Here is a 26,938-nt window from a genome sequence, read left to right on the forward strand (position 1 = left end):
CATAAGGGAAGCCCTCGGACTGTGGAGTTCAAGAATTGGCAGCATGGTTATTGATAGAAGATGGATAGGGTCTGATATGTGCCAGGTCGAAAGCTTAGATCAGAAACTACGGGCCAAATTGTTGTGGCTCCCCACAAGAGAGCTAATGGACTTGGCAAAGCTTTCCCCACAGTCGCTGCAGGCAAATGGAACAACCTGCCACTAAATCTGAGATTAGAATCCAATCTTGTCACTTTCAGGAAAAAACTGAAAACTCACCTTTTCAAATAATTACTCGGCCACATCACCTCACCATAATATGATCCATTACACTGGCTTGCCAGATGTCCGTCTTCCTGTACGTATTCTTTGTTAGTGGTGTCTTTTTGTTGCGCATTGATACCTGCGGGCGATCGGTGCAGTATAAATAAATAAATAAAATAAAAATAAAAATTATACGTGAACAAGTGCCTAAGCTCAATTCCCGGCTTCACCAGTTAACGAAAGTGTGTGATCCCAGGGATATCACTGTGTCTTATTGGTCACAATTGGAATCATCTAGATGCGCGTCCTTGCTCAGTGTGCACTTTAAAAAAAAAGCCTCACTCACCATTAATCAGACATTTTTTCATATAAAATAATAATATTGATCAGTCATATATTGTATCCCCCAATTAATTTGACTCTTGGCTCAGTCACAGCAATACCACCTGGGAGCCATGGTCCTCTTCTTATTGAAGGGTGAAACAAATGTATTACAACGTTTAGTGGGTCATCTGTTCTACATGTAAATATACTTACAAATAAGTGTGTATTCACTACTCTTTGGTGTCCACCCTTTTTGGTCAGTGCCCCCTGAGATTCGTTTGTACCCTCATCTGTTGCCCCCTAAGAAAGATTATTGGTACATGGGTTTAAGGGGGTTACAATAGAATCTGTGGACGTGTGGAACCTGAAGATGATGATAGGGAAGGGTGGGACACTCGCAGCCTACCATTTTATTCTGTTTTATGGGGTCAGGGGGCACAGAGGACGGGGATGTGGGTAATATACGTGGGGGGCTTTGGAACTCATACTATAAACAGAATTCTCTTTAAATCCTTTGGTGCTATTAAAAGAGTTTACCCTATACAGTGTCACCCATTTGTTCAACAATGAAAGGATAAAATACTGATAATGTAGGGATGCCCAACTATTATCTGCACGTATCTGCTAAACATGAGGATACCTTCCCAGAAAGTTGTCTCATTTTCTCTATCCTCGGTACGCTGGCGCACATGCAGCTCACTGGCTATATACAGCGGATAATGGCAAAGCACGTTGGGTCAATATAGACATGTTTAATCTTGTAATGCACTTATATCTTGTCACGGATTTTACCCATTTTATTGGCATCCCTTGCTCTGATGCCACTTCTTGTAATGTAATTTCCCATGGTGCACATCAGCATCAGAGAATTTGATGTCATTTCCTGAGACATCATGTTCTTTGATCTCACTGTATCTGTTGTCACTACCTATGATGTTGGTTAACATCCAAATTAGGCTCCCCACACTTTTTATGCTGCGCATGGCCTCCCAGACCTTAGGAACAGCACCCGGCATGTGCCGTTGGCACCAGGAAAGTAAGCATGTTTGTATAAATCTTTTGGGGGAGGTGTAATAGTTCCCATTCCTCACCAATCTGCCTATCGTGAGCGTGCACACAACATCTGAGGCAGAAAACCGCAAAACAATGTTTTAGAAGACAGACTATACCAAGTCCAGTTGACTTGAAAGTTCCGACTGACTCATGGTGTCATACATGGTGTGGGGCCACATTGCAGCTATGATAGATACATCAGCCTTGCAAAGCGTGGTGGGCTGTCAAGAGTAGCCACTCCAAGGGAGGTTTTCACATGTTTCCTGATTATTCGTTGTTGCCATTAAGTAACTCCTTCCCAATATCACCAGCCTGTGGGCAATGTCTCCTTGTTCTTCTATATCCCCCTCCGCCCGGGTGACGCACTGCTTGCAGATCACAGCTGCACTTGGTGTGCGTGAATAGGCCTGACGTTATCTTAACAATAACATAAACCCAGTGAAATTCCATCCATATGGAGCTTATTGTCACGTGGACAGTAGCTTTGCGCTTGCAGCCCATGATAGACGTGAGGAATGTAGAGCACCCCCCAACCCCCCACAGCTTCTGAAAATAAAGTGATTGCATCTGTAAGATGTATCTTGAGATGCGTGCCAGGGAGGCAGGGTGGGCCCTTGTGAGTTACAACCATTGTGATATTATCCTGGAAAAAACACTAAGATCACTTTTGTCATCACAAAAATACTAGGAAACCTGATAAATACGTAAACACCCCCATCTTCAGGCAAATATAAACATGTCTAGCGAGATACATTAAAGTACAATGATTATTACATTACTTTATTCCGGGGGTCGAAGTTTGAAGTAAGAAAAAAAATTACGCTTTTTCTTGACAATAAATAGTTGCAATTTCTTGTGATTCAATGTGTTAGAAACAATTCCTTGAAAATGTAATCTTTACATTAAGTAGTCATGTTCATCCAACATTTGTGTTTGAAAACAGTTTGAAAATGTGTTAATGTTTCCCCAACAATACTCTGAGGTTAAATTGAAAAGGAATTTTAAAACTAGTCCATGAATGTTTTGTGCAAGGCACAGAGCCCATCTGCATCTCACCCTCAAACCCTAAAAACAAAAAAAAGTGTTTAGTGTTTAAATGTTTAATTCCTTTTATAGCGTTTGAAACACATATTTTTAACTAAAGGTTTTCCTCTCTTTACTTTCCATGCAATCGTTTTTTTTAGCAAAGGTTGTCGAACTAAAAAGCTAATATGAAGACAAGAAGCCTCCATTGTGAGCTATGTTCTATGCTGTCTCAGACAATCTCACAAGCAGCTCTATCACTCTTTCACTTGATGTGCATTGTATGTTTTATATATTTTTATTTTTTTATTTTTTATTGATTTAATTGCAGTGCAATTTTTACAATGTATACAGAATGCAGACACCAACACAAACATAAACACGACTACTCCTTAGAAAAGAGGGAAAATAAGTTGCTGATTTGGATCCAATTGTCCTGGAGAAAAGTGATTTCAAAGTTTATCAAAGTTTATCATTTTAGACTTCACAATGTAGAGTGAAGAGCAATTCGTCTCTAGTTGTTTTTTGTGCCCAATGATAGGATCTTGTTGATAAAGGAAACTGCGGCTATTACCCATACTGTGGAGTCTCCATTTATCAGGGCTGACCATCTAGCTTCTTTGTGTAATGTGCTAAGATTTTTTATTAGTGGTCTGAAGAATAGGTCATATTCAGGTCTCAACCCTTCACATGACATCAGGAGATGTTTATTGGATTCCAGCTGTTCTGGGAGTTGGCAAAATCTACAATAATTTGACTGGCTTGTGCCTCGTATAGTCTTAATCTGGTTTGTCAGGATATGATTAAACCGTACCCTCATAAAAGTTTCCCTGAAATTTCTGTTTGGGAACTTTACCAAGTAGGGTTTAGGATGGTTAAATTTTTGGATGTTTAATGGCAAGTCACTCGTCAGTGTGTAGGTATCTTCTTTGTCCTCTGTATTTATCCAGTCTAATTCAAGCAATTTCTTTTTTACTTTCATGGGGTTTCTCAGGAGATCCTCTTCGGAGCATGCCAGTTCTGCTAATTTCTTCCTGGTCCTCTCCGTCCATTTTTTGAGCATAGGACGTTTGTCACTTGTTAGTTTGTGTTTTAAAAGCTTCATAATTCTGGTACTGTCTTCGACCAGAATTTTTCTGAACAGTGCTAGTTCTTTCCATTGGACCGCCCCTTCTAACGAGGAGAGGCCCAGTTCCCTTGTAATGATGGAAATTGGTGTGGCGTTAGGTAAGTTCACATTTTCTTTCCACACAATTGCTTCAAGTCTTGACCAGAATCTCTTTGGTATATCTGGAGTGGCTTCTGCGCCATAAGTGAGAATGGGAATGATTCTTTCTTTGTAGAACCTTATTGCTGTCAACAGAGAGAAACAGCCATACTTCCTATCCAGCATTCTTGCCTGGGTTCCCAAGGATCTTGCTCTGCCCATTAGGGCTTCTTGCTGGGGGGTCTCAACCAAGCTGTTACTAATGGTGACCCCTAGATATTTAAAGGTCTTTACTTTTTCGATTACCCCTTGGTCCAATCTCCACGAAAAGGAATTTTTCTTTGCATTGCCCCTCTGGAACAAGATTTTAGTTTTTGTCTGGTTTATTTCCAGGTTGTTCTGGTTCAAGTACATCTGAAGGCTATCCAGCTGTCGTTGCAGACCTATCGGGGTCTGGTCGATCAGGACCAGATCGTCTGCGTAGAGTAGCCTTGGTACTTTTTCCTTTCCGATGGTTGGTGGAAAAATGTGCAGGTCTACCTCCAAGTTTCATATGCCGGAAATGAAGAAATTGTAGATCGCGGGTGCCAGTGGGCAACCCTGTTTCATACCCAGAGATGTAGGGACTGTGGAGGAGAGGAAGCCAGCTTGATTTAGACGGAATTGGATCTTAGTATCCGTGTGGAGGGTGATTAATGGATGCAGTATTTCCTCCGGACAGCTTCTCTTCTTTAGTTTCGACCATAGTAAATTGCGGTTGATTCGGTCGAAAGCTTGTGTGAGGTCTACAAATGCGATGAACATTTTTCTGTTTTCAGAATGGGCTTTGTTTTTGAGGAAGTTCAGAATCAGAATATTTATGGAGGTGCCAATGGACTTAACGAATCCAGTTTGGAATGGATCGGTTGAGTCTGTCCTCTTAGTCCAGTTGTTAAATTTCTCCAGAAGGAAGGATCCGAATAATTTGCTCTATAGCAGACTGGATCGTCCTTTTTGCCTTTCTTGAATATAGCGATGATGGTAGCCATTTTCCAAGAGTCAGGGATTTTCTTTTTCGTTGAGATGTTCTCAGAAACAGCCTGAATAAATGTAGCCCATTCATTTGGAAATTCTTTTCACATGATGTTTGTAAGTCCATCAGGGCCTGGGGTTCTTGATGGATTTAGCTTCATAATTTTAGCCATTATCTCCGTCTTCTTGTAGTTGAATGGCCAAGGATTCTCGCATTCTAACTCTAGTTCTGAGCAGACCTGTTGAGTGTCTCCTTTAAAGAGTTTTGCGAAATGATCATGCAAGGTCAATTCACTCATTGGGTTTTGTTGTGGGTCTTCCACGATGTTTATGGTTTTGTTTATTAGGGTCCAAAAATCTTTTGATTTTTTCCCTCTCAAAGTTTTCAGCATTTGTTCGGCATCGTTTTGTAAAAGTATATGCCTTCGTGCGATTATCCCAGTTTTATAGCTTTTGCATGCCTCTGCTGCTTCTTTTTTTTATCTCCAGTTGATTCGTAAGTGCAGCCAGGCGAATTAGGCGTCTAATTTTCCTTCTTTTCAACACTAGCTCTTGATCATATACATGATTGACAGATCTTGATGGATTAATGGATCCTTTACCTTTCAAGGTATAAGGATCTAAGAGGGGTCGGTAGTCCATAAATGCGTTGTCTGGCATCTGACTTAAGGTAGAGTCAACGTATCTCTTTGTTAATGATGTTATATCGGTAGGTTTTAAGCTCACACGGTTCTTTCCATTGTTCACAGTGATTGCTATCGTGACACTTTTAGTTATTGATCTTTGCGGTAATGTTAATGTCAAAATAAGGGGGTTGTGGTCCTGGTTGGCCGTTTTAATTACCGTGTAGTCCTTAATTATTGGTAATAGATCATGTGACACGAAGATGTGATCTAAATCCGCCCTCTGAGATCCTCTTTCCCAAATCGGGATTTTGGTTACATCATTAGAGGCTTTTAGTTTTAGTCGATTCATGTCCCAAGGTTGCATTACTTTCGAGAAGAGGCTTCCAAGTTCATATGTTGCTGTCACTTTGGAGATCTTAGATGTGTTTATGGTTGCTGAGTGCCATTCTGCGTTCAAGTCGCCGCATAATATCACGTTCCAGATTTTGTTGTCAGCCCAAACCTGTTCTATTGCATTGGTGATTGTTTCAGAAAACGTTTTCCCAGTTGTTGTAGATGGGTTCCAATAGCATGTTATAATAGCTATGTTACCCAGATCTTTGGTAGTGTTGTCCTCTAGATTTATAGTGCAATTTACCAATATTGCCAGGCAGTACAGGTCGACGAGAATGAACTTCAATAGGGTCAGGCCTGATCTTGCTTTAAGGGCAATTAATAGACCTGAAGAAGGACAGCCTCTGTCTCCTTTGGTTGCAGGTGCAACTATTACCTTATAACCATCTAGGCATGGTTGGAACTGCAGCCAGGTTTCCTGGAAACATAGGATGCCATAAGTCCCTAGGTTGATCTCCTTTGATCTCATTAAGTGTGTAAAACCTCTGGTGTTCCAGGAAATCAATTTAGGTCAAAATGAGATTGTTATAAAGGTACATTTGTGTAGACTACTTGGTCTTTTTGCGCATTTGAGGTGTACTCTGATGGCTAGTGCTGGTCTCTCGCTAGTGCCACTGCGATCCAGGACCAATCTTCTTCAACCTCTTCAGGTTTGCCTTCTTCGAGAAGATGGACTTTTTTTATGGCTGCCTCAGAGGTCATCTTCGGACCACTAGGAACTCTCCCTATATTTAGGGGGTCCTTGTATTTAGGTGACGTTTCTTCCCTGGTCTTCAACTTCTCTTTGCATCCTTCATCAGTTTTTGATTTCTATTTATGGTCTGATGAATAGGTTTCTGTGTTTGAGGACTTTTGATTTTTAGTTGTGTCGTCCACTGGTGTTAAGTCGAATCCCAGGATCTTCAGATTCTCCATTGCATCTGTCAACATTCTTCTTATGATTAGGGAGGGAATATGTAGGAAGACTCAATCTAATCGATGTTTTATTCCAAATTCCACAATTTTCAGATCGTCTGAAGCGAGTGGCATAGAGATGAAATGCATTTGAAAATTTGCATTATCGTTTTCCTGTTAAGGATCAGCTTTTCTTTATTACTCTGCAATCTTTCGAATTTAAATGACTGATTACCTTTTTGTTCTGAGTTGTATTTGGTTGAATGGTCATAATGCGCAGAATAATTCCCTCTCGTAGCTGAACTTAAGTTATCACTTTCCATGTTTGATGATTTCTTTGGGCAAGCAGGAGTCTCTTGGTAGTTGGTAGAGTTTTTATCATTCCTGGATATTGTGATAGTTGGTTGATTAATATCATCCATATCTGTGTTTTTTGTTTTGTGTCCTTTGATCATCTTTTTTTCTGTCTCTTTACTCGAACTGAAGAAGACGCTTCTTTGTTCACTAGGTTCTCTCAGCACTACTAAGCTTGTGGTGCCTTGGATTTTTGGTTTTATTATTATTCTTCTCTTTTCTGATAGGGTCAGAAATTGGGAAACTTGAGTTGTGTTAGAGTTGGAGTGCCGCATAGAGTCCTTGATCACCTGTGTGTCGTGGTTTGATTCCACTAGTTTTACTTCATTCTCCGCCGGCATTTCTGACTCTGAGTTTTCCATTGAATAGACTGACAGATCCATCAGGTCGATCGAGTGGTCCGATCCATCACTCAAGTTATCCACTAGGGTTATAGCTTGATCATTAGCAACGTCCAGAGATTTCTTGTTTGCAACTTGGTGAACTGTGCGTTTTGATCCTTGTCTAGTATGGGTAATACTGTTTCCAAATTGCGGTGCTGAGAGCTTTTAGACACAGTTAGGTTACCCAGCTTATCTTTTTGAGGTTTTCTTGTTGGGATAACCTCCTTTGTCTGGCCATCAGTGGGTTTATTAAGGATTGAATAATGTTTATTTACGTTCTCAGTATTCGAGATCGCAGGTTTTTGGTTGCCAGATTTTTTAAACATGAGATCTTCGGAGGATCTTATCAGGAAATGTGAAGTCTCATTAGTGATCGAGGGATCTATACCTTCTGATGCAAGGTGCTTTGTGGTCTGTAGGACTTTGTCCTCTTCTACTTTTCCTCTTATCCGAGAATCAGTGGACTTCGGCAGTTGTTTTCCTCTGAAGAGATCACATTTGATATTGTCCATAGTGCAGTCATTTAGGTCTCTTCTCCCTTGGGTCTTTTGCAAAGGGATGTTGTTCAGAGTAGAGGCTGGTTCTGTTGTCTGGCAGCCTCTATCTACTGAGTGCTGTTGTGAGTCCCTTTGAGGTTGAAGCTGTTTGGCCATGGCTGTAATATAACCCTCTAGGAAGATAAGCTTAGTGTGCATCATTGCAATTAGGGTTGTATTATCCTTCATTGCCTAATTTATCCCTTCATAAAGTTTTGAGAAGGGAGCAAGGCCTATGGTTACTGTCGACATAATTTTTATTAAGTCTGTTTTTTTTAAACTGTCACTTGTTTTGAGGTCTGAAGTATCACCAGATCTCCTATTTTTGGTGAAAAAGAAGTTGAAGTCTGGGTAAAATAGGTCTCTGAGTTCGTCCTAGATCTTTGGTGTTGTGTCCGGTCTTTATTATAGCATTTCGGGGTTTCCAGATGGTTTGGACCCTCGCCGTATCTTAGGGGGTTATTTGATAGGATGGGTCTCTCCAGTGTGAAATGGTCGTGTTTTCTCCACGTCTCTCCTTCATTCGTGGAGTCAGGGCTCTGGGCATCTTGTGGGGGAGCGGCAGTAGTAGCCATCGAAGGACAACTTTTTCAATTTCAGATGTCTTTTCTTTTTGTTTAGTACTTTTTCCGTTTTCCAGACAGTCTTTATTAGGTATCAGAGGTAAGCTCTTTATTGCCTCCACTATGTTAATGTTAATGTTAAAGGACATTTGTACTGCGCACTATCACCACCGGAGTGGTCCCCTGGCGCTCTGGCGGCTCTGAAAGAGGGAGAGGTGGGTTAGTGGGTGGAGGCTGGAAAAGTGCAAGATTGCAGTGATGTGCTGTTGGCAGCCTCAGCCCGGTGGTTCCGTTGGCTGGGCCTGGGGTGTATGCGGCCGGTAGTCATCATGTGCTGATGTGCGAGTCTAGGGGCCTCATTACACGGAAGGCGGTGAGCCATGGCGCTATTAGCGCCATGGCTCATGCCGGTAAAATACCGGCACCGCCTTGGCGGAAAGGGGATTTACCGCCCCATTCCAAGGTTGGAGGGGTGGTAAATCCCCCTTCCGCCATTGCCCTTCCCCATTCCCATTTCTGCCCCATAGGGCTCTATGGGAATGGGGAAGGCGCTAATTACGGCACCGCAATTTTGTGGTGCCGTAATTAGCTCAGAGGTCCCTTAGCGGGTTGGTTTTTAACGCCTGCAAAAAGCAGGTGTTAAAGCACCAACCCGCTAAGGGACCTCGTAGTAAGGCGGTAATGGTTAACGGTCACCGTTACCATTAACGGTGGCCGTTAACCATTACCGCCTTCCGTGTAATGAGGCCCTATGTGTGTTTTTCTTTTGTTATTGCAGTGTAGTGAAGTTCGTGCGGTTTGTTGTGCTGGAGGTTTGTGGTTGTGTTTGGTTTGGAGTTTGAGAAGTGTATGCAGAGAAGGAAATTGTTAGTGGTATTGTTTATTTGGTATCTCTATCCTGGATTGACCGGTTGGGCTCGTGTAATCTTACATGACGGGGTGCTTGCGCACCCTGTGCCTCAGAAGGTACGTGCCCGTTTTGCATCGAGGCCGCTTGAGCATTTAGCTGTCCCCTCCGTCCGCTCCCTTAATAACTTTGCATGCTCCTCACCCCCACCCACATGACTAGCGCACCTGCTAGTGTCTATACTTCCGATTGTGTGGTGATTGGTGGTATCTCGTCCGTTCCACAACCCCGTGGTACTTAGTTGTAGCTGTACGGGCGGTGGGGGATAGTAAGGATTGGCTGGGGTTGCTGCCTCCGTCTCCCTGGGTCTCGCAGGTGGACCCCTGTGTCCAGCGTCAGCCCTACTGGTGCTCAGAGTACTTCTGTCGGTTCTAGGGGCTTGTCAATGTCCTTTCCTGTTGAGTCATTTGTCTTATTGTTGTTTCGGTTTTAGTCTCTGGTGTTGAAGAGCCAGGTTTTTAGTAATTTTCTGAATTTAAGGTGATCTTTGGAGTTCCTTATTACTTTTGGGATGTTGTACCAGGTTTTCGCGGCTATGTGGTAGAAGGCGGTGCCTCCGAGTTTTTTCTTGATGTAAGGTTTTTGTTCCAGTCGGATTTCGTTGGTTGACCTGAGCGGTCTCGTTGGCTTGTAGATTGTTATTTTCTTTTGTAGGAATTCTGCTCCTTGTCCGCAGATTGCCCTGTGCGTTATGCACATTGTTTTGAAGGTGATAGTGTTTTACTGGGAGCCAGTGTAGTGTTTTTAGGGCCGGGGTGATGTGGTCTCTTCTGGATAGTTTGAGGAGTAGTCTGGCTGCTGTGTTTTGGATCCGTTGTGGCTTCTTCAGTAGGTATTCTGGTATACCGAGGTAGAGGCTGTTTGCATAGTCGATACTTGACATGATGAGGCCGACGATAGTGAGTGTTTTGTGTGTGAAGGAGAGGAAAGGTGGGTTCGTCCTGATCATTTGCGAGTACATCTATTAGATTCGTTGGTTGTGGAATCGTTTTGTCATCCAGAGGACCTGAATTCTCCAGCTCCAATAAAGGGGCCTTATCTCTTGATGGTATGCTGAGAGGGCCACCTGAGTCTCTGGGCGGCTCCGTTCTTGGGCAATCTATTGATTTTGATATTGAGACCTGGTCCGACTTCTCTGGTAAATGAGGAGAGGCAAAGCTCGAGTCCTCCTGAGCTCCTTCTAGAATTTCAGCATCCGAAAGTTCATGAGGTGAAATCGGAGCTATTTCATCTGGATTCAATTTTTGCCTCAGAAAATAGTTTATCAAACTTTTCGAAATAATAGGGCCTTTTGGTTTGATTTTCCTGAATGCTTTTTTTGGAGTTTATTGGGTGCCAGAGTAGACATTGTTTTAATCTTAACCGGTATTTCCACCCTAGTCTCCATTTTCTCCACGGGGGATTCGATTCTGATGGGGTTTTTTTAACTTTCTCTGGCCCTTTAGTACCTTTAAGCCTGTTAGGCAATTTCTTCTTTTTTTTGTTGAAGGTTGCAGGCATCGTTACGGGATTTCGGAATTTTGAGAAGTCAATGGCAGGTGTAGTAGGCTTAGGTAGTGTTTCGATTCCAACTTTTGCTTGAGACGGACCAGGTGTAATGTTCAAAGGAGTAGAACTTTTCTCTGGCGTTGATTTTGATGTAATATTTCTGAGCGCTGTTTGTGAATTGTCTTTAGCATCAGGATTAACCTTGTTGGCTTCCTGTCTGTCTGATCATGGAGTTGTGGTGTGAGGAAGGCTAGGTAAGTTGGTTTTCAGGCGTGCCTCCTCCCTATCGTCCTCGCGTTCATCCTATCACCCTTGGCTGTTCAGGGGGTTATTCTGGTAAAACTTAGTGGGTGGATTTGAATGGACTATAACTTTCACCTGCATTGTGTTCGGCGGCGCAGTTGATGGTACACTTGCCACGTTGTCAATCGCCGCCACATACCCTCTTGGAGGCAGCTTCAGTGGGGACACGTGGGTAGTGCCCGCGGACCCGTTGGACTGTGTATCCCAATCAGTTGCCTCCCCCTCTTTCTCTTTAACAATCAAAGCGACCCCTCCTGTCTTTGAGGGGGTCACCAGAGTGTCACATAGTATGTTTGAATCTTTCAGTGTGTATTTCTGTATTCCGGTTGAAAGTAACGCCCCCTCTGGGCTCTCCGCGCCCCCGTTCCCTCAGGCACAGGGGAGATCGAAGGCATGGAGGTTTCAGTCAAGTTGCTGTGTTTCTTTCCCAAAGTGGCAGCACTGTCCGTTATGATATGCGCTGGTGTTAAGGGAGTAGTCCCTGCGCGTCCAGTATTTTCACAGGCAGTCTGTATACTTAGGGTGCTTGGGGGGAGGGAGGGAGTCGAGAGAAACTTTGTAGTGGAATGTGTTGTGGGATTAACAGTGCAAACGCTAGCGCTCTCACCTTCACCTTCGATGGTTGCCGCTAAGAGATTTTCCATTGATGCTGTTGGAGATGGTGTAGCTTCTGACGGGTCAGGGGGCCCGCTTCGGCTGAGTCTCCATTCATCATTGGGGGGCCGTCAGGCAAGTTGGCCGTGTGGGTTTTGCGTGGAAAGAGTCACTCCTCACTCTGTACTCCCCCAGAGACACCAAGACCCAAGACTCTGTGTATCACTCTGCGTCTGGTGGAGCTTTTGTAGGGAGCAATAGAGAATCAGCAACGTAGATTGTCCCACAGTCTATAGAGCAGTAGAGCACAGCAGACCCAAGACTCTGCGTATGACTCCGCATCCGCTCCGTGTCGGGTGGAGCTTTAGTAGGGAGCAATAGAGAATCAGCAACGTAGATTGTCCCACAGTTAATCGAGCAGTAGAGCAGAGCAGACCCAAGACTCTGCGTATGACTCCGCATCCGCTCCGCGTCGGGTGGAGCTTTAGTAGGGAGCAATAGAGAATCAGCAACGTAGATTGTCCCACAGTTAATCGAGCAGTAGAGCAGAGCAGACCCAAGACTCTGCGTATGACTCTTACAATTAGAAGCCGGATCCGTTTCCAATTATATTCTTGTTACGGTTGGCGTTGCCTCCGTGTAGCCCATACATATTCTGCCAAAATACTGCTTTGTCCTTAACGCACTTTCCGTGGTTCCTTGCAGTGCAGATAACCTCCAGCGTTGTTTGATTCTTCTTCCGTACATACAAATACGTTTTTACACAAGAATTCTTAACACAGGCACATGTTAATGAAATTGCAGGATACATTGTGCGGCGGGGGCAGGGGACTAAGAAAGCCGTACGAAGACCAGTAGACCCTTGACAACTATCCTGAATGGAAAAGGAGAGAACATATTGGACAAAACAAGCATTTGTGAACAATCGCACGAGACAATTGCTAAAAAACAAACACTATAGAGATCAGCCATAACATACCTGATCTGATGAATGCACATAAGATATGTTAACACCTGTACATATTAACGGCCATGTGAATTGGTGTAGTGTTGTGAAGAACAAACAGTCATGAACATACACACGAGTAGGATACAGGTCCCCGTTTTGCCAATGCACTATGTAGCTGCACAGAATTACCTTTCTTCCCCCCAAAAACCTTTTTTGGCTGTGCCAGAGAGACCTCCAAAGGGCCGAATTTGCTTCCAACGGGGAGTTTCATCCCAGGAAACCCATATGCTGTTTCCCCTCCATGCCCCCATCCTCCCTGTTCATTCATTCCTCACAGCACCTTCTTGACCACGCCCTCACTCCCTACCCTCTCCACCCAAGCAAGCCTGGCCTCCATCCTCCTCCAAGTCCACCTCCACACACTTACCTGCTCCCCGCTGGGGCCCGCAACTTCCTGCTTCCGAGCTGGTCTGGGCCCCAACTGTTCCAGCAGGGTGCGCTGTTTTCTCTAGGTGGTAATTGCTGGATGTTTCATTAAGTGGCGGCCCAGGAAACGTGGACTAGACTGTAAACACCAATGTTTACATGTATCTTAGGGGACACCATGTTTACAGTCCTGGGCTTTCACTTAACAAATGAATGCATTCTGGATGTTGTTATTCTGCTTTTGAAAATATGACTTAAGCAATTGGTCCTGTGGTGCTGCTCCTTTAAGGGAAGAGCATGCGGCGGAGTGATGTTGCACTCCGCCGTGTGCACTATAAATAAAGGGAGCATTCCCGGCTGCGTTAGTGCGACCGGGGAGCCCGAACACAGCAAACGTCTCCAGGCTGAGTCTGTGGGGGGTGTTTGGGGGCTCACGGGCATCGCGAGCGGGGGCACTGGCAGACCCCCAACAGGTCCCTGTAATTTGTAGAAAAGAATGCATGTGACTGGCAAAGTTGTGCAGCATGTAACATGAAAATAAACTTAATGAAGATAAGTGATTGCACAACTGTTGGACGTTTACAGTTCCCAAGGGCTCTCAATTTGTAGCAGGAAAGGGAACTAGGAAAAAGTAAGTGATCTGCCCAGGATCACACAAAGTAACCATAGGGGAACCAGCGCTGAGATGACCTGGAGCCTCAGGCCACTTCAGCATTAGGTCTTATCTGATATATCATGGAGAAGCTCTAGAAAAGGTTCTATTCTCCACTGTCTTTCAGTGGGACGCCCCAAGCATGCCCTGCCCCGTTTCTGTTTTTGCACGTCGTTAATGGCGTCTTTTCCAGAGGGGAAATTATTTTCTCTTCGTAAAATGAATAAATATGACTATTTTCAACAGGTGCAAATGACAGACAAGAGAAAGCCCCCCTCCCCTCTTGATTATACTGACAGGGTAGAAAACAGGGGAGAGTAGACACGACAATGCTATCAGATCACCCCAATTGTACACATATATTTCGTAGGTTGGTGTGGTACAAAGCAGCGTCTTTCTTATTCGCCTTTCCTTTACTGTGCTCTGAAATAAAGGGTTAGCTATCCTGGCATGATGTGCGCAGCAACCGCTGATTACGGTGCACAAGGGGCGTGGGCAGCGCATGCGTGAACTCTGGCTGACCCTCTGCCTGCCTCCGAGGGCTTGCATGTACAAGGAAGGAATGAAGCTGAGAACTACTGCCGGCAGGAGCCTCTAATAAGGCTAGCAGGGCTGGGGAAGGGCCAGCGCCCCGTGTCATTTCACTAGGCCATTCTGCAAGTGTTTGGGTTGCACTAAACATCTCTTGCTGAATTCCTGATCCCCAGGCTAGCTAAGACCTTGCTCGATGGCATAGAGAAAGATAGGGGTCCGATGCCCACGTTTCCTGTGATATCCTCGCTGTGCCAGTGGCCGCTGATCCTGTGCTGGAGAAAGGCTTTGCTGTGTGAGGGAAATCTCACAATGGGGTAATGTTGGATGCAGAGAAACGTGCCTGTTAATAAGGCCCACGTCCAGTCTGCCTATGTCCATCATGCTCTTTACTCTTAGACCCCACAAGGTCCTCAGGGGAGTATCCAGCATTGCAACAGTGAGGGGGTGGAGGGGGGAGGGGTTAAAATAACAGCATGATATCTTAAAATACGATCGGAAGTAAAACACTTACAGAGTAAAACACTTAAGAGAGCTGCAGATCTGCACAGGATCACACACTTTGGTTAAATGATGAAACTGGGATGTGGACAATTTAAGCAACTGACCACATCTTCACAGGTTTAGTTGATATAGTTGATATAGATATTTATTAAGGTTTCCCTTTGCATTTCATGTGCTTAAATAATACTTTATTTGTAGCAATGCCTTGGAAGCAAAGAACATTAGATAATAAACTATTCTTTCATAATTAGCTTTACATTATATATATCATCATAGAAATATGTTGAGCAATAAGAGTATTGCTTTAGTTTTATTCTCCCCATCCTGAATGCAAAGTCACAATAGCATCACACAGGTTAATGTGAGCCTCACAAATCCCCCTTCGGTAAAGCCATAGTCATTATTTCACTCCGGTATTAAGTGCGTTATGAAAAAAAGCACAAATAAATAAATAAATCATGCAACATTACACACCCTTTCCTTCTCACTGCGGATGACTCCCTCCCATGCACATTTCTAAAGGGACAAAAGTCCCTGCTAATAGTCCTCGCTACCTCTCATCACTGCCTAATGGCTCACATTGAAATGCTCTGTTGACACAGAGCAACGTGAGAGCCCCTCTGCTGCCCGGAGCACCTTAGAACATTGTCCTGGCAGCATGAGACATCTCCTGTTCAGAAAGGTAAAGTGCCCTGCTGCCAGGACAATGAGCGTGCTGAGCAGGAATGGCTCAGCACACATTGTCCTCCCAGCGGGACACCTTTCCAATGGGCACCCTCATTGAGGTGCTGAACGGGAGAGGTGTCCTGCCGACAAAAGTCCCGGCCAGGCTCTCAAAAGAGCATGTGCGGGGAGGCTTGCCCCTCCTGCCCCCTGCTCGGTACACCACTGAGGGTACTTTTCTTTGGGAATCCACAGGTATGATATGATATGGCATTTATAACGTGCCTATACACAGGTGTTTCAAGGCGCAACGAGGCAAGGGTTGGCGAACAGAGGGAAGACAAAGACAACAATCTTATAAGGCCAGGTGACATTGAGATCGCGCAAGTGTAGGGGAGGGGGGAAGGGAACGTGCGGGGGGAAGCAGGAGGGGGGAGTGCAATACATAGGATAAACAGTAAGAATAAATCAAATAAGTAAAACAATAGGTAAAAAGTGCGACAAGCTTATGGCAAGTGCAGGGGTAAGTGCAGGCATCGGTGTCAAGGGCTGGGGGGCTGTAGGGATATAGAAACAGCCCCCAAGTGCATGGGTTGCCCGGGAGGCTGTGCAGGTGTGCAGCTGGCGGGGCAGGGGACCTGGGCCAGAGATCAGAGGGTGGCCAGGTGAACAGTGCAGTTTCAGTCTGTAGTCCAGCACGGGTAGAGGAGGAGAGAAAGCAGAAGCAAAGAGGAAGATCTTGAGGTGCTTCAGGAACCAGAGATGGTCAGGTGCCATGTGGACAACTCGCTGTCCAAGGTTTCAGAAAACGCAAAAAAGGTCAAACTCAAAGGTCAGAGTAGAACAAAGCAGGTGTTGTGTGGCTTTCCAAGTAATGAAGAGGCAGTGGTCGGTAAGGAAACAGCTTTTTATATAGCTTCATCCGACCAGGGATCGACATCTGCTCCTGCTCTCCCTTCACTCTCGTTCAACCGTCTCCCTTTGCCCCTCAACAACCTATATTCTCATTCCACGAGTTCCAGATAAGAACTCCATGCAATCTCTAAAACACAACAACCGTCAAGACCGGAATAATAAAAGATAACTAGCTGTACCATCCGGCGTTGCATGTGTCTATAGCTGACATGTACGTGGGTGTCTGCTATAGACTTGTGCATGTTTTATTGTGTCATAACTTCCTATTTTTGAAAAATTGGAAAATGGGCAATCTCCCGAAATCATCTATTCTGATAGCACAGAGCCGGACACTGCTCCACCTGTGCAGGGCGGATGGGTAGGGTTGGTCAAATGTCACTATCACCAGTAGACCCCAGGCTGGTATGTCAACCATTGCCCTAACTTCGTATTATTGGAAAAGTCGCAAAATCATCAATTTCCCAAAATCGCCCACACTGATAGCACAGGGCCAGACCCTGCCCTGTCCAGGGCGAATGGGTGGGGTTGGCCAGATTTCAGTATCGCCAGTACACCTCAGACTGATATGCCGACCTCGGGCCAACATTTCAGCCCACCAACTGTTCTGGGGCTGGAGCCAACAATCGCAAAATCGGCAATCTCACGAAATCGCCCATACCGATAGCACAGAGCCAGACCCCACCACGTGCAGGGTGATTGGGTGGGGTGGTCAAATTTCACTATCGCCAGTACACCCCAGCCTAGTATGCCGATCTTGTGCCAACATTTCAGCCCACCAACAATTTTGGGGTTGGAGCCAACCCCGAACATACAAAAAAATATATATATATATGTATATATATATATATAATATATATATAGATCGATGCGCTTGTGCACCTTTCAAAATTCACAAAACCCTACACAATAGTATCAAGATTCCCCTGAACAACACACCCAAATGTGTTAAATTCCCCAAAAAACCACACCATAAAATATCAAGTATCCCCAAATCCCATTACCCAAAAGTACCAATGTCAGCAAACCGCCCTTTCACATCTGCTGAAGCACCAGGTTTCTCAAGTCTCCCACCTCAAACGCAAGAGGGCAGGAACTAAGCTAGGGAAAACATAACAATGTGGGTTCCATTTTGTATTAAGTCATGCATGTATAAAGCAACCGTTATGCTGTCTCCTATGTTGACAGACAGACTTTGATATCCCCTATATTGACCTATAGGGACACATCTGTAAAACCAATGAGTTTCTGATTTTGAAATATATTTTGTATTCTGTTATAGTGACAATAGAAACCTATGTGAGGTATAGTTGTTGGTTTTTATTTTTTTATTTGGAGATTAAAGAAACACTCATAGAGCTGGACATCTGCATACTTGCCAACCCTACAGATTTAGGCAGTAGGCTATTGCTTTTTAAGCAGTCCTACCGCCTACAGATTTGGGTGACAGATCCTACTGCTTTTTACATTGTCAGGTAATTTATGTGACTCCCAGGCAGGCTGCAGGAAAAAGCATGCAGCACATGAATTAGTCTGTCTGTATAGTGGGCTGGTAGGTGATTACTTTGATGGGGCTCAGACCAATCCACTGGCCTGACAGCTGCGTGACTCTGTCCTGCACTCTTGCCGGAACAACCCTTAGGTGAACCACCAGTGAAATCAAGTGGCAGAGTGTAACACCACCACACAGCATCTGCATATGAGACTGAGGGGGGTATCAGCTGCCATGTCATTCAGTGTTCAAATTACACTGCAGGAATACATATGTACTGCCCGAGCTGCTGGTACAGAGCAATGGCAAATGTTGCCTACCAGATCTGTGTGATTACCTTCTATGAAGTTAGGTCATTGAATTTGTTGTTAACTTACCATTCATAATTATACATTTTTAACATTTGAACATCTTTCCATGTTGTGCTGTTTGATGGGTTGTGTATTTTAGAATGCTCCAGTGGTGCCAACAAAGTATGTTTTGTATTTGCCTGCGATGAAATTGTTTTGCAAATTATTATTTTTGAAACTTGAAAAATCCTACATCTTTTTGGTCACAGAATGTTGGCAAGTATGCATCTGTGTCCACTGAACACAATCCAATGTAGCCAACCGTTTTTGTTTTTTCAACCAATACAATTTTGTGCCTAGGGCTGTGGACTGGTCATGGTTGTTCTGTGTTTCGTCCAGGACCTGTTATGCAGACCAGAAGGACTGATGCATGGGTATAATTTCAGGGTGCTTGGGGGGCAAGGGTGTTTACCCACCCCAACTTTTGTGGAACGCAATTTTGTCCCACTCATTTGGCAGGGGCTCCTTTCATTTAGATGGCACCCCTCCCCTCCCCCGCCCCCAGAATTATCAGCAAAGTTACTCCACTGGACCGATGGTGTGAGCTTCGCGAATCAAAGTGTTGCAACCAGTGTCAAGAAGAGGACAATGGGCGCCTGACTCAATACGGAACCTGCTGGGAAAACAACCCAGATGTATTGTTTATTGTGCGTTTCCCCTTCCACGCGCTGGAGAGAGGGACATTCAGAAATAGAGAATAAAAGACAACGTCTGCCTTATTTCCTCTTCCGGTGCCTGTGCGCGGAGGCGGGCGGGCACACAATGGCTTTTCTTTGTCTGTCACTTCTGGATCCCCCTATTGCTCTGAGATGGTTTCCCCCTACGCCGTGCATTGTAGCTAATTTCAGGCTTCTGCTTACAGAAATGCCAGAGTTCTCGGGAAATAGCTTGTTAGAATACCGTGTTTTCAACGACTTACTTTTAAAAGTTTCCATTTTAGTCGTGCACTTTTGTTCGATCAGAATTAAACCAGGTTTTTGCACAGGTCAGAATTAAACCAGGTTTTTGCACAGGTATTCATGTGTATGGCAATAAAGATGCATATCACAGGTAATCAAATGCATAGCTCTCAACTCACACGCTTTTGGCGGGTGTCACCTGCCTTGTAAACAGCTGACTCACCCGCCAAGCCTCCAGCATGCCCATTCGTTTCAATGGGCCTCTCATCCGCCAAAACTAAAATCAGGTGTTTTCACCCGCCTTTGCGGCACAAATGGTTGAGAGCTATGCAAATGTAAGGCACACTTAACACATCACTAACTGCGGCCAAGCCCACCAGGCTTCTAAAGACCTTGGCCCATGAATGACCTATGACAGACCCTGTCCTAACCCGGAATGACTGTGAAGCAGTGGCCTATCAGGAACTCTTCTATTTCCTTGTCAGCGGAGCTACCTGTCAACATCAATAAAGTTCAGCTTGTATCTGCCAGCCTCTCTGGTGACACGTGGGGGAGGCTGGCGCTTAGTGAATGGTCCTGATCCAGTTTCCTGTTTGATTGTTAAGTATATTTTAGCGTTGTTGTCTTTTTTGTCGGGTGATCCAGAATTAGAATGGAACATTTCCTCAGGAGTCACTATTTTCTTATGTGACGGCACATGGCGTGCAGTTCTTTGGTCCCAAGTGTCTTCTTTGGGTGTTTTTGCCCGAGTCGTTGATTTTGGTTTCTGGACTGACATTGTATCTTTGATTTTTCTTTTCCTTTTGGTGTTTTGTTAAATTCCCTCAGTTTATTGTATAACTCCTGGGGGGTTTCCAACTCTGTGCCAAGACACACGTCAAAAGCACAACAATTATTAGCATTACATTTCCTCACTTTTGATAGTTTTAACACAAACCTACTCCACCCCAACAATGGAAGGCGCTCAAACCCCATAGGCACCAAATCCACACCTTGCTTCCCCCCAAAGGCCTGGTGGTGGTTCGGTCGGAAGAGTGAACTGTACAAGAGCGGACGCTCACAAGATCCCACACATATATATGATTGATAAGTCAGAATACTGACCAGTATTGATTCGTGTTTTATGATAATATTTTATCATGATACAGTGTCGAACAAGAACGGTAACATCAGCTAATAATTTTGAGATAAGCTGGGAACTAAAGAGTCATTATAGAATTAGCATAGAACCTTGGAGTCTTAGGGCCTAATTCACAGAACGTTTAGCACGGAGCAAAGTGACCTTGCTCTGCAAAAATACACTTTGCACCGGGCCTAATTCAGAGAGCAAAGCAAAGCGACTTTGCACTATAGAAGTACTATTTGCATCGCCCTAAATGGGCCTAATTCACCCAAAAAACACTACGTCTGCACAGAGTTATTGCCTTTTTTTTGTGAAGTAGGCCCATTTAGCGCGTAGCAAAGAGTACTTTTGCAGTGCAAAGTCACTTTGCTCCGCTCTGTGAATTAGGCCCTTAGTATGATCCTCCTTAAGTGGAGACAATACATGAGAAGGACGGTGCAGGAGGAGTGGGAGTTGGGGAATGAATACCCAACCCGCTAGCTTTCCCAGTGCAACCTCTGAGCATCAACACTCGCACGTAATGGCTAAAGTTATTTTATTGGTGTTTTATACTCATAGGGCCTCATTACGAGGTCGGCGGTAACCCGCCGGAGCTACAGGCGAGTTGCTGTTGACCTCGAAACACTGAATACACCGACTGACTTCCCGGTGCCAACAGGACATTACAAGTCCCGGCAGAGCGGGAAGTCAGGCGGGGGATTCGGCAAGTCCCCATTCCCGTGGAGTCCCATTGGACTCCACAGGAATGGGGACTCGAAAGCACCGGTACCGTTGCTAACAGTGTCAGTGCTTCCATGACAACTCTGCCTACCACATCCGTTGCGCTCGGCAGGGTCAGACCTGCTGGGTGCGGCAGCCCTGGCAGGCAGAGTTGTACTGTAGCGGTCCGGAAACAAGGGTACCGGTAAGCTTACCAGCACCCTTGTTTCCAAACCGCCACACTCGTAATGAGGCCCATAGATCCCTAGGTAGTGGTCTTAAAACACGCCGTCTTGTCAGTGTAGAGGCGAGTTGTGAACCTGCCCAGAAAGGAAGTCATATCATGAAAGAGTGAGAAAAGTCAGGGGAGGTCATGTTCCAATGAGCCGTAACTTAAATGGAAGCCGTAAAATCCTTGAGTAAGGCTTTAACGCCTTCCATTCACACCACGGCTAATTTTCAATCATTTTTATGCCAGAGAGGAGGAGTTGAACGCAACTTGCGTCTGCTGCCTCCCTTCCTCTCATACAAAATGCATTTTCACGCCAGCACAAATGCTGGAGATGCCTTTGGAGTCTGCCTGCTTTATGCATCAGCATAAAGCAGGTAGACCGCATGGTGGTGCATTGTACGCAGCGTGTACAATTACAATTAAACCTTGTCTGACATGCTTGCATGGTAAGCAGTGTTCACAATTTAAATTAAACCTTGCCCAACATGCTTGCAAATTAGGCAGGGCTTCATTCTAATTGTGAGCCCCGCTCACAATTAAAAGTAAAGCTAACTGTCATGCAGGCATGCCAGGCAGGGTTCGCCTGTTTTGCATGGCGGAATGCAAAAGTGTAGAGCAAAAGGCAGTGTGCACAGGTGTACGCTGCCTGTTGCCATGCACTTTTGCACCCCGCTGTGCAACACATAACGGCTCCCTGCCGTTAAATTGGGATTTTTACAAACATGAGCCCCCGGGAGGCAAAACCCGTACAGACTTAACCCACAACATGTAAATATATGAAAACATAAGGATGAGTGATAGTTATTGTTAGGATGAATGCACTGTTTTCAGTGTTTTGACCAGAAGAAAATATAATCAAAATAAGGGACGAGAGCTTCCCTTATTGGCTGGCTGAACTGGCGTCAACTTTACGCAAAGACATTCTTCCATACTTGTTCAAAAATGCTTTAAATAATGTGTATAATGTATTACACGGCTTCTCTGACGCTAAACATTGCCCTTTCATGTCATGATGTTCGCTTCATTTTGTAACTCGTCCGCTACTTTAGGATCGTTTCTGTTTTCTCATATTCTGAAAATAAGCGTCTGTGCTTCTGCCCATGACTTCATCAGAAGCTCCTGCATAACCCTCTCTTGCTCCTAGATACTTCCTTTCAGTTGCAAAACCACCACAGGGGTATTACAGTGAAGTGATGTAACAAAGATATTTAACAAAGATATTTTCCAGTTCACTTGAAATGTTTGATGAGAAATCAGATAGGCTCCAACACCCTAAAACACTTGGGTTAATGACGCTCCCTCATTGTCTCAGGCCTGGCAGCCATCATCCCCCATTAAGCAGTGCTTATGCATGCAGCCGCTGCAGTGTGAAAGAAGCATGTGCAGCCGCTGCAGTGTGAATGAAGCATGTGCTGCAGTGTGAATGAAGCATGTGCAGCCGCTGCTGTATGAACGAAACATGTGCAGCCGCTGCAGTGTGAATGAAGCATGTGCAGCAGCTGCAGTATGAATGAAGCAGGTGCAGCCGCTGCAGTGTGAATGAAGCAAGTGTTATCATCCCCATTAAGTGGTGCTTACACATGCAGCCGCTGAAGTGTGAATGAAGCTTGTGCAGCCACTGCAGTGTGAATGAAGCGTGCAGCCACTGCAGTGTGAATAAAGCATGCAGCCACTGCAGTGTGAATGAAGAGTGCACCCGCTGCAGTGTGAATGAAGCATGTGCAGCCGCTGCAGTATGAATGAAGCAGGTGCAGCCGCTGCAGTGTGAATGAAGCATGTGCAGCTGCTGCAGTGTGAATGAAGCATGTGTTATCATCCCCCATTAAGCGGTGCTTATACATGCAGCCGCTGAAGTGTGAATGAAGCTTGTGCAGCCACTACAGTGTGAATGAAGCGTGCAGCCGCTGCAGTGTGAATGAAGCTTGCAGCCGCTACAGTGTGAATGAAGCTTGTGCAGCCACTGCAGTGTGAATGAAGCATGTGTTTGGTGTCCGCAGTAAGCAGTCATGGAATAATGGAGCGGTGCTTTGTGCTTTCTGAACCAAGAGGAGTGACCTACTTGTGGCATCGGTGTGTGCTTCAAAGGGATGTTGGAGATGAGGCGAGAAGGATGTGAGGGGTGTGGTGACTGACAGAGTAAGAGAAAGAGAACATCAGGGCACTCTCATTAAAGGGACTCATAGTGTAGAGGCCCACCGGGAGATCTCCAGAGTTCCCTGTAGACCAGTCCAGCACGGGGTGCTCCACTTTATACACGACACCCACTGGTCTTAAGTGCCGAAATACTTTCCATATTTCTGCAATACTACACACCGGCCTAGACGTGGAACAGTGTTGCACTAAGTGGGCTCAGCAGGGAGGCACAGACACTGTGTTTGGAATTTATATATGGCCATCTTTAATCCTTCAACATTACCAAGACATCATCACTGCATTACAATCATGAACCCAACCCTAATCCTTCACCAGCATTTTTAACATAACTCATAAATCATATCAACAATTTTAATTTTCCTTGTGACAGGCAGTTCCCGATGGAACCTTTCACTCCGCCCCCTCTTGGCGTTTGTACAGCGGTGAGGTCCCCCCTACGCTGTCGCAGACCTCCCTGCCATACCCTATATTTGCGGGGTGATCCAAGGAGGCACCATTCCCTTGACCGACATCTTCCACCTCCTGGCCCCCCTTTTCCGGCCACCTTCCCATCGGACCCACCTGCCGGGCCGAAGCCGTCCCAGTGAGAGGCAGACCATGGCCTTGCCACTACAGCTAACCGGCATCAGGGTCCTCCCGGGAGGGGCAAATCACTGACCACATGGTCCTTCTATGCCTACCAATCTTCTCTCCTACTGGAAGAAAGGGAGGATGGGACAGTAATTTGGTAAAGGAATGCGTCGTGGCCTCCTAGGTCAGCGTCGTTCGGTGAGGCAGAGGTTCCAGGCGAGGTCCAGGAGGCGTCTGGCAGGGTCATAATGGCAAGGTAGGTGAGCTGCTGCTCTCCCCCTCCTTACCCGACCCCTTGTAACGGCGCCATTTGGTGACATTGCCGGAGCCCCCTGTGGCTCTCGCCATTGTCCTGGCCGAGGGCGTGTCACCACACCCTCAGCCAGTTTCCAGCGGCTGCCTGCAGCTGCCCCTCCCCTTCCGCCTTATCAGCGCCTCCCGTCCCTCCCACCTTGGCTCCCCTCCACATGGGCTTCACCTGTTACTAATGGTGTCCTTTGTTGGAGCTGGGATTGATGTGGAAAGCCTGGGAATTTACTTTTTAAGAGGTTTCTTTGTTATCAGCAGTGCCTATTCCAATATGTTAATGTTTACGTGATTGGAGTTGTGATGGAGCGTTTTCGACTGACAACTCGCACACAGCTCCACTTAGCTACCAAATTGCTTGTTAAGCAATAAAACCAATAGTAAAACTCCACTTCTAAAGATTATTTTACAGCTATGATATCTGCTAGCTTGATATGCAAAAAAAAGTCTCATTTAATTTAGATATTCAAACTTTCTTAACACAATGCATAACAACGAACTAGATGTTTGTGTTAAAGGATCTCAGATACACTGCTTTACCAAAGTGTGTGTTCCTTGGGCCATGATTTAATCTCACTGGGCATTGCCTGCAAACAATAGGGTGTGACTAAAAGCGACCTGCGCCCAAGCCCCAAGGTGCTGCGCCGAAGAGGCCGGCGATGAAAGCGCTGCGCTGGAATGACCGGCTTCGTAGCTCGGTGAGTACCTGCACTTCTTTTCATTTTCCATTTAACGCGCACTGGCTGTAGCACTTTTACTTAACAGAACAGGCAGCTGTTTGTGCCTGTTGCAGTGACAGGAGCAGACAGACAAAATCCGCACCTGCAGAGTTTCTGCACCTGGCGAGGAGGTGATGGATGGGGCGGGCTCTGTGGAGACGTTGGCGCAAAATTGAGGGTCGAATGTCAAAAAAACATGAAGGAGGGGGGGGTTTACATGACAATCAAATGACTCCGCTCTCCCCTCTTACTAAGGCTTAGTGAAGGTCACTAGGGGCACTTGGATCCGGAGACCACTGTTGACCAACCTTTCCTTATAGGGGAAACCCGGAAACCCATCCCCCCACCATGCCTTGCTTCTTGGCCGAGTCGATGGAATGCCAGGAGCCCAGCCCCAGAAGAACAGAAAGCGGGGAGCGCGGCCTACACCTGCGACCTGACTGGACCACTTGGACCAAAAGAACTCCCCAGTGGATCAAACTTGAAAGTCTTCCGCAGCTGCCTCATAATTACCATGACAACGCCTTCAGAGGCCTCCTCGGCTTGAAAGGTCCAGCGTGGTCTCTGGTTTCAGGCCGTTGTTTTAACTCCTGAAGGATCCCGCGCGAATGAAGCCGCCTGGGCTGCCTGCCTTAAATGACATCTATATTTCGTTTCTGAGAGGCCAGGGAACCAAACTTTTGCTTGGTTTGCCTTCCTGTCCAGCACGTCGCAGCGGGAATGTCTGCAGCCAATGGTAGGCTGCGCAGCCGGAAGTAACTAAATGTACTAAAAGGAACAGATGCAGGGGACCCTAACTCACCAAGGCCCTAACTCAAAGACGTTTTGAGGACAGATGCAGGGGGATACATTTCTATTTTGGTAAAATTCTTACATTTGAAAAACCGATGACCGGAGACGTCTGAACATGTAACAATGTGTTCCATTTCTTTTGTCATGCAAGTCGTTTACTTCCAAAGTTTTAGGCATGTAAGTATTTTGACTTCCCAAAAAATCGACTAACTTCCATATTTTTAGGCATGGAATTTGATTATTTCATCTTCCAAAATGCTTAGCAGGGCTCTGGCTATGGCAGGCTATGCTGTTCTGCTGTATTATGCTTTGATGTGCTATGTCATACAATGTTATATCACCTTTCTTCACATAGTTCTTTGCTAGGTTATTTAATGTTTGCTGTGGTGTGATTATATACAAATGTGAAATGCATGAATGCACTGTCATTTCTTATGTATTATTCACCTAGGGTCCACCAGAACTATGCTGTGCCGCACACCCCGACATCCCACAGTGCTACATGACTAGACACATGGCAGGCTCATGATTAACACAGCCAGAGGGCTAGATTGGAGGCCCATGATGCAAGAACAACAAGAATCATGTTGAACTTTCATGAAAAAGGGGTGCAAATCCTATAGCCACTAAGATCTCTCTTAAATGTTAAATGTCTGCACTGGAAAAAGGGCCTGCAGAGATTCAGTTTGTTTTTAACAGGACTTCAGTGCAAGGAACAGATATAGATCCTGTGGCGGAACACCAGGTTAAGACATTTTTGACGAATGCAGGTAATTCGTCCCTTCTCCACAAGAAGAAGCAGCCCTCTTTGCTGGAGAGCCCATTATGCAACACCCTCCCTAGGGGACAGAGAAAGCGGGATCCCACTGGGGGTGACCCCCGCTGAGGGGACAAGGAATTTCCAAGGATTCCATCCCTCCTCCCTATACTTCAAAATCCTCAATGTTTGTTGCTTACATGGTGGGTAAGCAGGGTTATAATATGCAAGGCCCTCTCAAAGTGGATGGCTTGGTTTCTCACCTGTATTTGGTAAAAAGAAAGAGGATTCAACTTGGGAACCCTC

The 26,938-nt window shown here is 45.4% G+C and overlaps 1 protein-coding gene across 1 annotated transcript in view; it reads left to right on the top strand.

Annotated features, from left to right (window-relative positions):
* ABTB2 (ankyrin repeat and BTB domain containing 2) overlaps positions 1–26,938 on the top strand; it is a 608,178-nt gene that overhangs the window by 414,119 nt on the left and 167,121 nt on the right. The gene's annotated exons all lie outside the window — the stretch shown is intronic.

This window comes from Ambystoma mexicanum, chromosome 11, assembly GCF_040938575.1.
Source record: "Ambystoma mexicanum isolate Mex_15411 chromosome 11, UKY_AmexF1_1, whole genome shotgun sequence".
Lineage (NCBI taxonomy): Eukaryota > Metazoa > Chordata > Amphibia > Caudata > Ambystomatidae > Ambystoma > Ambystoma mexicanum.